The sequence below is a fragment of the Heptranchias perlo genome, chromosome 17 (assembly GCF_035084215.1).
Source record: "Heptranchias perlo isolate sHepPer1 chromosome 17, sHepPer1.hap1, whole genome shotgun sequence".
NCBI classification, from domain to species: domain Eukaryota; kingdom Metazoa; phylum Chordata; class Chondrichthyes; order Hexanchiformes; family Hexanchidae; genus Heptranchias; species Heptranchias perlo.
The window spans coordinates 13,437,037-13,449,962 of NC_090341.1; the positions used below are offsets into that span (position 1 = coordinate 13,437,037).

Here is a 12,926-nt window from a genome sequence, read left to right on the forward strand (position 1 = left end):
TGAAGAGTGTGTGTGCGTGTGGAGGGGAAGAGTGTGTGTGTGTGTGTAGGGGAAGCGTGTGTGTGTGTGTGTAGGGGAAGAGTGTGTGTGTGTGTGGAGGGGAAGAGTGTGTGTGTGTGTGGAGGGGAAGAGTGTGTGTGTGTGTGTGTGGAGGGGAAGAGTGTGTGTGTGTGTGGAGGGGAAGCGTGTGTGTGTGTGTGTAGGGGAAGAGTGTGTGTGTGTGTGGAGGGGAAGAGTGTGTGTGTGTGTGGAGGGGAAGAGTGTGTGTGTGTGTGGAGGGGAAGAGTGTGTGTGTGTGTGTGGAGGGGAAGAGTGTGTGTGTGTGTGGAGGGGAAGAGTGTGTGTGTGTGTGTGTGGAGGGGAAGAGTGTGTGTGCGTGTGGAGGGGAAGAGTGTGTGTGTGTGTGTAGGGGAAGAGTGTGTGTGTGCGTGTGTGGAGGGGAAGAGTGTGTGTGTGTGGAGGGGAAGAGTGTGTGTGTGTGTGTGGAGGGGAAGCGTGTGTGTGTGTGTGTGTGGAGGGGAAGAGTGTGTGTGTGTGTGGAGGGGAAGAGTGTGTGTGTGTGTGTGGAGGGGAAGAGTGTGTGTGTGTGTGTGTGGAGGGGAAGAGTGTGTGTGTGTGTGGAGGGGAAGAGTGTGTGTGTGTGTGGAGTGGAAGAGTGTGTGTGTGTGTGTGGAGGGGAAGAGTGTGTGTGTGTGTGTGGAGGGGAAGAGTGTGTGTGTGTGTGTGTGGAGGGGAAGAGTGTGTGTGTGCGTGTGGAGGGGAAGAGTGTGTGTGTGTGTGTGGAGGGGAAGCGTGTGTGTGTGTGTGGAGGGGAGAGTGTGTGTGTGTGTGTGGAGGGGAAGAGTGTGTGTGTGTGTGTGGAGGGGAAGAGTGTGTGCGTGTGTGGAGGGGAAGAGTGTGTGTGTGCGTGTGGAGGGGAAGAGTGTGTGTGTGTGTGGAGGGGAAGAGTGTGTGTGTGTGTGGAGGGGAAGAGTGTGTGTGTGTGTGTGGAGGGGAAGAGTGTGTGTGTGTGTGTGGAGGGGAAGAGTGTGTGCGTGTGTGGAGGGGAAGAGTGTGTGTGTGTGTGTGGAGGGGAAGAGTGTGTGTGTGTGTGTGGAGGGGAAGAGTGTGTGTGTGTGTGTGGAGGGGAAGAGTGTGTGTGTGTGTGGAGGGGAAGAGTGTGTGTGTGTGTGGAGTGGAAGAGTGTGTGTGTGCGTGTGGAGGGGAAGAGTGTGTGTGTGTGTGTAGGGGAAGAGTGTGTGTGTGCGTGTGTGGAGGGGAAGAGTGTGTGTGTGTGGAGGGGAAGAGTGTGTGTGTGTGTGTGGAGGGGAAGCGTGTGTGTGTGTGTGTGGAGGGGAAGAGTGTGTGTGTGCGTGTGTGGAGGGGAAGAGTGTGTGTGTGTGTGGAGGGGAAGAGTGTGTGTGTGTGTGTGGAGGGGAAGAGTGTGTGTGTGTGTGTGTGGAGGGGAAGAGTGTGTGTGTGTGTGGAGGGGAAGAGTGTGTGTGTGTGTGTGGAGGGGAAGAGTGTGTGTGTGTGTGTGTGGAGGGGAAGAGTGTGTGTGTGTGTGTGTGGAGGGGAAGTGTGTGTGCGTGTGTGGAGGGGAAGAGTGTGTGTGCGTGTGTGGAGGGGAAGAGTGTGTGTGTGTGCGTGTGGAGGGGAAGTGTGTGTGCGTGTGTGGAGGGGAAGAGTGTGTGTGTGTGCGTGTGGAGGGGAAGTGTGTGTGCGTGTGTGGAGGGGAAGAGTGTGTGTGTGTGTGTGGAGGGGAAGAGTGTGTGTGTGTGTGGAGGGGAAGAGTGTGTGTGTGTGCGTGTGGAGGGGAAGTGTGTGTGTGCGTGTGTGGAGGGGAAGAGTGTGTGTGTGTGTGGAGGAGAAGAGTGTGTGTGTGTGCGTGTGGAGGGGAAGAGTGTGTGCGTGTGTGGAGGGGAAGAGTGTGTGTGTGTGTGGAGGGGAAGAGTGTGTGTGTGTGCGTGTGGAGGGGAAGTGTGTGTGCGTGTGTGGTGGGGAAGAGTGTGTGTGTGTGCGTGTGGAGGGGAAGAGTGTGTGTGTGTGCGTGTGGAGGGGAAGTGTGTGTGCGTGTGTGGAGGGGAAGAGTGTGTGTGTGTGTGGAGGGGAAGAGTGTGTGTGTGTGTGGAGGGGAAGAGTGTGTGTGTGTGCGTGTGGAGGGGAAGTGTGTGTGTGCGTGTGTGGAGGGGAAGAGTGTGTGTTTGTGTGGAGGAGAAGAGTGTGTGTGTGTGTGTGGAGGGGAAGAGTGTGTGCGTGTGTGGAGGGGAAGAGTGTGTGTGTGTGCGTGTGGAGGGGAAAGTGTGTGTGTGCGTGTGTGGAGGGGAAGAGTGTGTGTGTGTGTGGAGGAGAAGAGTGTGTGTGTGCGTGTGGAGGGGAAGAGTGTGTGCGTGTGTGGAGGGGAAGAGTGTGTGTGTGTGCGTGTGTGTGGAGGGGAAGAGTGTGTGTGCGTGTGGAGGGGAAGAGTGTGTGCGTGTGTGGAGGGGAAGAGTGTGTGTGTGCGTGTGTGGAGGGGAAGAGTGTGTGTGCGTGTGGAGGGGAAGAGTGTGTGCGTGTGTGGAGGGGAAGAGTGTGTGTGTGCGTGTGTGTGGAGGGGAAGTGTGTGTGTGTGCGTGTGGAGGGGAAGAGTGTGTGCGTGTGTGGAGGGGAAGAGTGTGTGTGTGCGTGGAGGGGAAGAGTGTGTGTGTGTGCGTGTGGAGGGGAAGAGTGTGTGCGTGTGTGGAGGGGAAGAGTGTGTGTGTGTGCGTGTGGAGGGGAAGTGTGTGTGTGCGTGTGTGGAGGGGAAGAGTGTGTGTGTGTGTGGAGTGGAAGAGTGTGTGTGTGCGTGGAGGGGAAGAGTGTGTGTGTGTGTGTGTGGAGTGGAAGAGTGTGTGTGTGTGTGTGTGGAGTGGAAGAGTGTGTGTGTGCGTGGAGGGGAAGAGTGTGTGTGTGTGCGTGTGGAGGGGAAGAGTGTGTGTGTGCGTGTGGAGGGGAAGAGTGTGTGCGTGTGTGGAGGGGAAGAGTGTGTGTGTGTGTGTGGAGGGGAAGTGTGTGTGTGCGTGTGTGGAGGGGAAGAGTGTGTGTGCGTGTAGAGGGGAAGAGTGTGTGCGTGCGTGGAGGGGAAGAGTGTGTGTGTGCGTGTGTGTGGAGGGGAAGTGTGTGTGTGTGCGTGTGGAGGGGAAGAGTGTGTGTGTGTGTGGAGGGGAAGAGTGTGTGTGTGTGTGGAGGGGAAGAGTGTGTGTGTGTGTGGAGGGGAAGAGTGTGTGTGTGTGTGGAGGGGAAGAGTGTGTGTGCGTGTGGAGGGGAAGAGTGTGTGTGTGTGTGGAGGTGAAGAGTGTGTGTGCGTGTGGAGGGGAAGAGTGTGTGTGTGTGTGTGGAGGGGAAGAGTGTGTGTGTGTGCGTGTGGAGGGGAAGTGTGTGTGTGCGTGTGTGGAGGGGAAGAGTGTGTGTGTGTGTGGAGGGGAAGAGTGTGTGTGTGTGTGTGGAGGGGAAGAGTGTGTGTGTGTGTGGAGGGGAAGAGTGTGTGTGTGTGTGTGGAGGGGAAGAGTGTGTGTGCGTGTGTGGAGGGGAAGAGTGTGTGTGCGTGTGGAGGGGAAGAGTGTGTGCGTGTGTGGAGGGGAAGAGTATGTGTGTGCGTGTGTGTGGAGGGGAAGTGTGTGTGTGTGCGTGTGGAGGGGAAGAGTGTGTGTGTGTGTGTGGAGGGGAAGAGTGTGTGTGTGTGTGTGGAGGGGAAGAGTGTGTGTGTGTGTGTGGAGGGGAAGAGTGTGTGTGTGTGTGTGGAGGGGAAGAGTGTGTGTGCGTGTGTGGAGGGGAAGAGTGTGTGTGCGTGTGTGGAGGGGAAGAGTGTGTGTGTGTGTGGAGGGGAAGAGTGTGTGTGTGCGTGTGGAGGGGAAGAGTGTGTGTGTGTGTGTGGAGGGGAAGAGTATGTGTGTGCGTGTGGAGGGGAAGAGTGTGTGTGTGCGTGTGGAGTGGAAGAGTGTGTGTGTGTGTGTGGAGGGGAAGAGTGTGTGTGTGTGTGTGGAGGGGAAGAGTATGTGTGTGCGTGTGGAGGGGAAGAGTGTGTGTGTGCGTGTGGAGTGGAAGAGTGTGTGTGTGTGTGTGGAGGGGAAGAGTGTGTGTGCGTGTGTGGAGGGGAAGAGTGTGTGTGTGTGTGTGGAGGGGAAGAGTATGTGTGTGCGTGTGGAGGGGAAGAGTGTGTGCGTGTGTGGAGGGGAAGAGTGTGTGTGTGTGTGGAGGGGAAGAGTGTGTGTGTGTGTGTGTGTGGAGTGGAAGAGTGTGTGTGTGCGTGTGGAGGGGAAGAGTGTGTGTGTGCGTGTGGAGGGGAAGAGTGTGTGTGTGTGTGGAGGGGAAGAGTGTGTGTGTGTGTGTGTGGAGGGGAAGAGTGTGTGTGTGTGTGTGGAGGGGAAGAGTGTGTGTGTGTGTGTGGAGTGGAAGAGTGTGTGTGTGTGTGTGTGGAGGGGAAGAGTGTGTGTGTGTGCGTGTGTGGAGGGGAAGAGTGTGTGTGTGTGTGTGTGGAGGGGGAGAGTGTGTGTGTGTGCGTGTGTGGAGGGGAAGAGTGTGTGTGTGTGTGGAGGGGAAGAGTGTGTGTGTGTGTGTGGAGGGGAAGAGTGTGTGTGTGTGTGTGGAGGGGAAGAGTATGTGTGTGCGTGTGGAGGGGAAGAGTGTGTGCGTGTGTGGAGGGGAAGAGTGTGTGTGTGTGTGGAGGGGAAGAGTGTGTGTGTGTGTGTGTGGAGTGGAAGAGTGTGTGTGTGCGTGTGGAGGGGAAGAGTGTGTGTGTGCGTGTGGAGGGGAAGAGTGTGTGTGTGTGTGGAGGGGAAGAGTGTGTGTGTGTGTGTGGAGGGGAAGAGTGTGTGTGTGTGTGTGTGGAGGGGAAGAGTGTGTGTGTGTGTGGAGGGGAAGAGTGTGTGTGTGCGTGTGTGTGGAGGGGAAGTGTGTGTGTGTGCGTGTGGAGGGGAAGAGTGTGTGTGTGTGTGTGGAGGGGAAGAGTGTGTGTGTGTGTGTGTGGAGGGGAAGAGTGTGTGTGTGTGTGTGTGGAGGGGAAGAGTGTGTGTGTGTGTGTGTGGAGGGGAAGAGTGTGTGTGTGTGTGTGTGGAGGGGAAGAGTGTGTGTGTGTGTGGAGGGGAAGAGTGTGTGTGTGTGTGGAGGGGAAGAGTGTGTGCGTGTGTGGAGGGGAAGAGTGTGTGTGTGTGTGTGTGGAGGGGAAGAGTGTGTGTGTGTGTGTGGAGGGGAAGAGTGTGTGCGTGTGTGTGGAGGGAAGAGTGTGTGTGCGTGTGTGTGGAGGGGAAGAGTGTGTGTGTGTGTGGAGGGGAAGAGTGTGTGTGTGCGTGTGGAGGGGAAGAGTGTGTGTGTGCGTGTGGAGGGGAAGAATGTGTGTGTGTGTGGAGGGGAAGAGTGTGTGTGTGCGTGTGTGTGGAGGGGAAGTGTGTGTGTGTGCGTGTGGAGGGGAAGAGTGTGTGTGTGTGTGTGGAGGGGAAGAGTGTGTGTGCGTGTGTGTGGAGGGGAAGAGTGTGTGTGTGTGTGTGGAGGGGAAGAGTGTGTGTGTGTGTGTGGAGGGGAAGAGTGTGTGCGTGTGTGGAGGGGAAGAGTGTGTGTGTGTGTGTGGAGGGGAAGAGTGTGTGTGTGTGTGTGGAGGGGAAGAGTGTGTGCGTGTGTGTGGAGGGGAAGAGTGTGTGTGCGTGTGTGTGGAGGGGAAGAGTGTGTGTGTGTGTGGAGTGGAAGAGTGTGTGTGTGCGTGTGGAGGGGAAGAGTGTGTGTGTGCGTGTGGAGGGGAAGAATGTGTGTGTGTGTGTGTGGAGTGGAAGAGTGTGTGTGTGTGTGTGTGTGGAGTGGAAGAGTGTGTGTGTGTGTGTGTGGAGTGGAAGAGTGTGTGTGTGTGTGTGTGTGGAGTGGAAGAGTGTGTGTGTGTGTGTGTGGAGTGGAAGAGTGTGTGTGTGTGTGTGTGGAGTGGAAGAGTGTGTGTGTGTGTGTGTGTGGAGTGGAAGAGTGTGTGTGTGCGTGTGGAGGGGAAGAGTGTGTGCGTGTGTGGAGGGGAAGAGTGTGTGTGTGCGTGTGGAGGGGAAGAGTGTGTGCGTGTGTGGAGGGGAAGAGTGTGTGTGTGCGTGTGGAGGGGAAGAGTGTGTGCGTGTGTGGAGGGGAAGAGTGTGTGTGTGCGTGTGGAGGGGAAGAGTGTGTGTGTGTGTGGAGGGGAAGAGTGTGTGTGTGCGTGTGGAGTGGAAGAGTGTGTGTGTGTGTGTGTGTGGAGTGGAAGAGTGTGTGTGTGTGTGGAGGGGAAGAGTGTGTGTGCGTGTGGAGGGGAAGAGTGTGTGTGTGCGTGTGGAGGGGAAGAGTGTGTGTGTGCGTGTGGAGGGGAAGAGTGTGTGCGTGTGTGGAGGGGAAGAGTGTGTGTGTGTGTGGAGGGGAAGAGTGTGTGTGTGGCGTGTGGAGGGGAAGAGTGTGTGTGTGTGTGGAGGGGAAGAGTGTGTGTGTGCGTGTGGAGGGGAAGAGTGTGTGTGTGTGTGGAGGGGAAGAGTGTGTGTGTGTGTGTGTGGAGTGGAAGAGTGTGTGTGTGCGTGGAGGGGAAGAGTGTGTGTGTGTGCGTGTGGAGGGGAAGAGTGTGTGCGTGTGTGGAGGGGAAGAGTGTGTGTGTGTGTGGAGGGGAAGAGTGTGTGCGTGTGTGGAGGGGAAGAGTGTGTGTGTGTGTGGAGGGGAAGAGTGTGTGCGTGTGTGGAGGGGAAGAGTGTGTGTGTGTGTGGAGGGGAAGAGTGTGTGTGTGTGTGGAGGGGAAGAGTGTGTGCGTGTGTGGAGGGGAAGAGTGTGTGTGTGCGTGTGGAGGGGAAGAGTGTGTGTGTGCGTGTGGAGGGGAAGAGTGTGTGTGTGTGTGTGGAGGGGAAGAGTGTGTGTGTGTGTGTGGAGGGGAAGAGTGTGTGCGTGTGTGGAGGGGAAGAGTGTGTGTGCGTGTGGAGGGGAAGAGTGTGTGTGTGTGTGGAGGGGAAGAGTGTGTGCGTGTGTGGAGGGGAAGAGTGTGTGTGTGTGTGTGGAGGGGAAGAGTGTGTGCGTGTGTGGAGGGGAAGAGTGTGTGCGTGTGCGTGTGGAGGGGAAGAGTGTGTGTGTGCGTGTGGAGGGGAAGAGTGTGTGCGTGTGTGGAGGGGAAGAGTGTGTGTGTGTGTGTGGAGGGGAAGAGTGTGTGCGTGTGTGGAGGGGAAGAGTGTGTGTGCGTGTGTGGAGGGGAAGAGTGTGTGTGTGTGCGTGTGGAGGGGAAGAGTGTGTGTGTGCGTGTGGAGGGGAAGAGTGTGTGCGTGTGTGGAGGGGAAGAGTGTGTGTGTGTGTGTGGAGGGGAAGAGTGTGTGCGTGTGTGGAGGGGAAGAGTGTGTGTGCGTGTGTGGAGGGGAAGAGTGTGTGTGTGTGCGTGTGGAGGGGAAGAGTGTGTGTGTGCGTGTGGAGGGGAAGAGTGTGTGCGTGTGTGGAGGGGAAGAGTGTGTGTGTGTGTGTGGAGGGGAAGAGTGTGTGCGTGTGTGGAGGGGAAGAGTGTGTGCGTGTGTGGAGGGGAAGAGTGTGTGTGTGTGTGTGTGGAGGGGAAGAGTGTGTGTGTGTGTGGAGGGGAAGAGTGTGTGCGTGTGTGGAGGGGAAGAGTGTGTGTGTGTGTGTGTGGAGGGGAAGAGTGTGTGTGTGTGTGGAGGGGAAGAGTGTGTGTGTGTGTGGAGGGGAAGAGTGTGTGTGTGTGTGTGTGGAGGGGAAGAGTGTGTGCGTGTGTGGAGGGGAAGAGTGTGTGCGTGTGTGGAGGGGAAGAGTGTGTGTGTGTGTGTGTGGAGGGGAAGAGTGTGTGCGTGTGTGGAGGGGAAGAGTGTGTGCGTGTGTGGAGGGGAAGAGTGTGTGTGTGTGTGTGGAGGGGAAGAGTGTGTGTGTGTGTGTGGAGGGGAAGAGTGTGTGTGTGTGTGGAGGGGAAGAGTGTGTGTGTGTGTGGAGGGGAAGAGTGTGTGCGTGTGTGGAGGGGAAGAGTGTGTGTGTGTGTGGAGGGGAAGAGTGTGTGTGTGTGTGGAGGGGAAGAGTGTGTGTGTGTGTGTGGAGGGGAAGAGTGTGTGTGTGTGTGGAGGGGAAGAGTGTGTGTGTGTGTGGAGGGGAAGAGTGTGTGTGTGTGTGGAGGGGAAGAGTGTGTGTGTGTGTGGAGGGGAAGAGTGTGTGTGTGTGTGTGGAGGGGAAGAGTGTGTGTGTGTGTGTGGAGGGGAAGAGTGTGTGTGCGTGTGGAGGGGAAGAGTGTGTGCGTGTGGAGGGGAAGAGTGTGTGTGCGTGTGTGGAGGGGAAGAGTGTGTGTGTGTGTGTGTGTGGAGGGGAAGAGTGTGTGTGTGGGTGTGGAGGGGAAGAGTGTGTGTGCGTGTGGAGGGGAAGAGTGTGTGCGTGTGTGGAGGGGAAGAGTGTGTGCGTGTGTGAAGGGGAAGAGTGTGTGTGTGTGTGGAGGGGAAGAGTGTGTGCGTGTGTGGAGGGGAAGAGTGTCTGTGTGTGTGTGTGGAGGGGAAGAGTGTGTGTGTGGGTGTGGAGGGGAAGAGTGTGTGTGCGTGTGGAGGGGAAGAGTGTGTGCGTGTGTGGAGGGGAAGAGTGTGTGTGTGTGTGTGTGGAGGGGAAGAGTGTGTGTGTGGGTGTGGAGGGGAAGAGTGTGTGCGTGTGTGAAGGGGAAGAGTGTGTGCGTGTGTGGAGGGGAAGAGTGTGTGTGTGTGTGTGGAGGGGAAGAGTGTGTGTGTGGGTGTGGAGGGGAAGAGTGTGTGTGCGTGTGGAGGGGAAGAGTGTGTGCGTGTGTGGAGGGGAAGAGTGTGTGTGTGTGGAGGGGAAGAGTGTGTGTGTGGGTGTGGAGGGGAAGAGTGTGTGTGCGTGTGGAGGGGAAGAGTGTGTGCGTGTGTGGAGGGGAAGAGTGTGTGTGTGTGTGTGGAGGGGAAGAGTGTGTGTGTGTGTGGAGGGGAAGAGTGTGTGTGTGTGTGGAGGGGAAGAGTGTGTGTGTGTGGAGGGGAAGAGTGTGTGTGTGCGTGTGGAGGGGAAGAGTGTGTGTGTGTGTGTGGAGGGGAAGAGTGTGTGTGTGTGTGTGGAGGGGAAGAGTGTGTGCGTGTGGAGGGGAAGAGTGTGTGTGCGTGTGGAGGGGAAGAGTGTGTGTGTGTGTGGAGGGGAAGAGTGTGTGTGCGTGTGGAGGGGAAGAGTGTGTGTGCGTGTGGAGGGGAAGAGTGTGTGTGCGTGTGGAGGGGAAGAGTGTGTGTGTGTGGAGGGGAAGAGTGTGTGTGTGCGTGTGGAGGGGAAGAGTGTGTGTGCGTGTGTGGAGGGGAAGAGTGTGTGTGTGCGTGTGGAGGGGAAGAGTGTGTGTGCGTGTGTGGAGGGGAAGAGTGTGTGTGTGTGTGTGTGGAGGGGAAGAGTGTGTGTGTGTGTGTGGAGGGGAAGAGTGTGTGTGCGTGTGGAGGGGAAGAGTGTGTGTGTGCGTGTGGAGGGGAAGAGTGTGTGTGTGTGCGTGTGGAGGGGAAGAGTGTGTGTGTGCGTGTGGAGGGGAAGAGTGTGTGTGGGCGTGTGTGTGTGTGACATGCATGATTGCCCCAATTTAGCACCCTGATTGAAAACAAAAATTAAGAAAAAGTTACATGAGTGCAAATATATAATCAAGCTGACAATTCGCTGAATTCTCCAGGAATGCTCAAAATAAATCTCGGAAACTTGTATTATATAATAATAGCACTTCAGCTCAGGTCACACAGTTTGATGACAGGATCTCACTGTTTGGTACTACTGGACCTAACATCTGCAATGGTAACATAAATTGCTTGCCAAAAGCAGAATGAAACGGCCCAAGACTCCATCTGTATCTGTTAGAAAGAATAACACAGTCTGTTCCATGGCAGTAACACATCGCGGGGCTGGCAGTACATTAATAATCCACTTCATTCTTTCAGTTTATGATGGCATCTCAACCCCTCAACTTGTTACTGTGCTGAGGCACATTTCTGTGTTGGTGCTCGTGTACATTTAACGTAACTAAACTGTTTAAAATTATACAATAATTACCAAGAGCCACGGAAGATTCAAAAGCACAGCGCCTAACATGGTGACGAACTTATTAGCACTAACCTTCGGTCACTATTTTAACACCAATTGCTTAATAATGCCAATTAAAAGCTTGTTAATGTGTATAAATGCTGATTTGTGCTGTTTTTCATTCGATGCAATACATTCTCCACTGATGCAGCTGCTCCCGACCTTGGAGTTATTGGTGCCCTTTCTCCTCTGCATTACCCCCCATCCGCACTCATGCCTCGGGTGTTACATGGAAGAAAAAGGGGTGGAGACCACTTGCACTCGGTCCCTGCCCCATTTTCCCTTGATGTCCTTTTCTGTCATGGGTCATGGAAGGGCAGAGATATAGCCCCTGAAACAGGCGCTGAGGTTTAAATTATACTTAAAAGAGCTTAAAAGTGACGTCATTCTGGCCTCCACATCTATTTCCTCCCTTTACGCTGTTCACCGGCCAGGTGCTAATGGCGCTGATATAAACTGGACAGATGCATCTTAAATCTACAGATGCTTAAAGAAATTGACACCAACTTGGATTTTGACTGGCAAATCAATTTTTTTAACAGTTAAGAGACTACAATTTAAAGTTTGTCACTGTAATAGAGCTGCACTCTGTCTAGGAGCATGTAAGGAGAGCTGAGCAGTTGCACAGTTTCTGACTCCTTTAGCACAACGGCTGTCTTATTTGGAATCCCATTTTCTGTGTACTACTTGGGGAAAGCAGAAGAGGAGGACTAGGAAGAACTTTTAGATGCTAGGTGGCATCATTGTAGGAGGAGGGATCCTACTCGCTGTTACCCTGCCAACCAAATATGTTGACCATAAAAGAATTATCCGGACCTGACAGAGGAGCAACGTCTTTGAAGGCTCTGATTCACCATGGAGGCAGTGGCGGAGCTGTGCATCGTGCTGCATAAGTACCTGCAACCCAAATCCAGGGTAGGTACAGAGCTACCAGTGGCAATGAAGGTGACAGCTGGCTTAATTTCTTTTGTCTCGGGCTCTTTAAAGATGACCAGTGGGGACATCAGTAACATCAATCAGCCTGTAGTGCCTCGCTGCATTAAAACATTGTTTGCCAGAGAAAACAGGTACATTACTTTCCCCGTGGACAACAGGGAGCAATAGAACAGAGCCCTACGTTTTTTCACATGGCTCGATTTCCAAAAATCCCAAGCTTTATTGATGCGACTTCTCAGAGGGCTGCTTCTTGTTTGACCCGGAAAAGATATCCAAAATAGTGATGGTGTCTGCACACTACCATTGATAAAGGTTTAAGTATACAGTTCAGCAATGATCAGCAGGCCCCAGGCAAGAAGAGGATGAGGATGGACAAGAACATCTGCCCCTTGAGGAAGAATGAGCACAAACCACTAGTGGCAATTGGTTGATGACTTCTTTCCTGAGCTACCACACAGGGACATTAGTCTTGTATGGCTGCTATGTGCACCCTATATGTTTGTCTACAGTTGCCCTGCATCTAACCAGTATCAATGTAAGCATATTTTGCTATGCCTTGGTCTTTACAAAACAAGCAAAAGCAGCATTTAATTAGTGCCAACAGTTCGTTAACTGTATTGTGGGTTATAGCTGCGAGTAATCCTGATGCATTAGCATCAGTCCCACGGAGCTTGCTGAGTTCCTACATCCAAAGAGTCAAAGTCGTGTTCCATTGTGACTTGTTCTGAGCTTGTTCACACAGGACTGTGACCAACGGGCGAGTCAACAGTGACTTGCCTCACACTGTAGGGCGGCATGTCCTAATAAGGGCCTCTGGCCTAATGGAGCAAAAGAATGAAGCTATGCGTGTTGTAAGGTGATCAGCAGTCTCGCTCCTAAAGGTTTAAAGCCGGCCATCACTGCTCCCCGTATTTTGTCACTCATAGCTCCCATTGCTGCATGCATGCATCCAGATGGGTTGCGCACGGTGGGCGCTAAATTGGGCCGTGTAGCGCACGTTGTTTCGGCGCTACACAGTCTCTCTGACATCCAAGATGGCGTCTTGGATGCGCACGCATGTTTCCTTCGTGACGTGCGCCAGACGCCATCTTGGTACAGGAGTTTACGCAGGCACAGGTAATGAACGCTGCAATCATGTAAAGTAGGGAGAAAATGGCTTCAATCATTGTGCAACGCTGATTTAAAGTGATAGACACCATTTTGGGACTTAACGCTCAACTCAACGCACAGTCTTAACCCGACCATCTGAACGTGTCTTAGAGTGCCTGGAGGATCCCCCACTGGCGCTATTTAAAGGGACCATGCAGGATTTTACAGGTTAGTGGCTGGATTATTGCTTCTGGCTGCCGAGACATTTGTATCTGTTTTCAGAGGTCTCCTAGACTTCAGTACTAGGACACGGGGACATAGCCTAACATTTAGAGCCAGGACATGCAGGAGTGAAGTTAGGAAATGCTTCTACACGCAAAGGGTGAGATACGTTTGGAAAGCTATTCTGCAGACGACAGTTGATGCTAGCACACTTGTGAATGTTAAATCTGAGATTGATAGATTTCTATGAACCAAGGGTATTAAGGGATATGGGGCTAAGATGGGTATATGGAGTTAGGTCACAGGTCCACCATGATCTCACTGAATGGTGGGACAGGCTCGAGGGGCTAAATGCCACTGCCACTTGCTGCCTCTTGATATGCGCCACCTTCTCCTGCAAGAAAGCGGGACCTGTGTCTGGGTGATGTGCCTGTCATGGTTGAATAGCTGCCAGTGTGTGTGACCTGTGAGTTGTGGGTGGGCGGTTTAAAACAGTGGTAATGTGTAAGGGCGAGAGGAAGCATCTGATTGGAAGAGTTGAGTACTGATGGAAAGAGTTTGTTGGTATGTGGGTGATGCGGGGTGTAATGCGTGGTGCAGTTGGTAGGAGACACCACTTAACAGTTGACCTCACTCACCTTGCCCAGTCATGTCAAAGCACTGAACTTCTTCCTGCACTGCAT

The 12,926-nt window shown here is 54.1% G+C and overlaps 1 protein-coding gene across 1 annotated transcript in view; it reads right to left on the reverse strand.

Annotated features, from left to right (window-relative positions):
* LOC137334066 (copine-9-like) overlaps positions 1-12,926 on the reverse strand; it is a 346,820-nt gene that overhangs the window by 178,401 nt on the left and 155,493 nt on the right. The gene's annotated exons all lie outside the window — the stretch shown is intronic.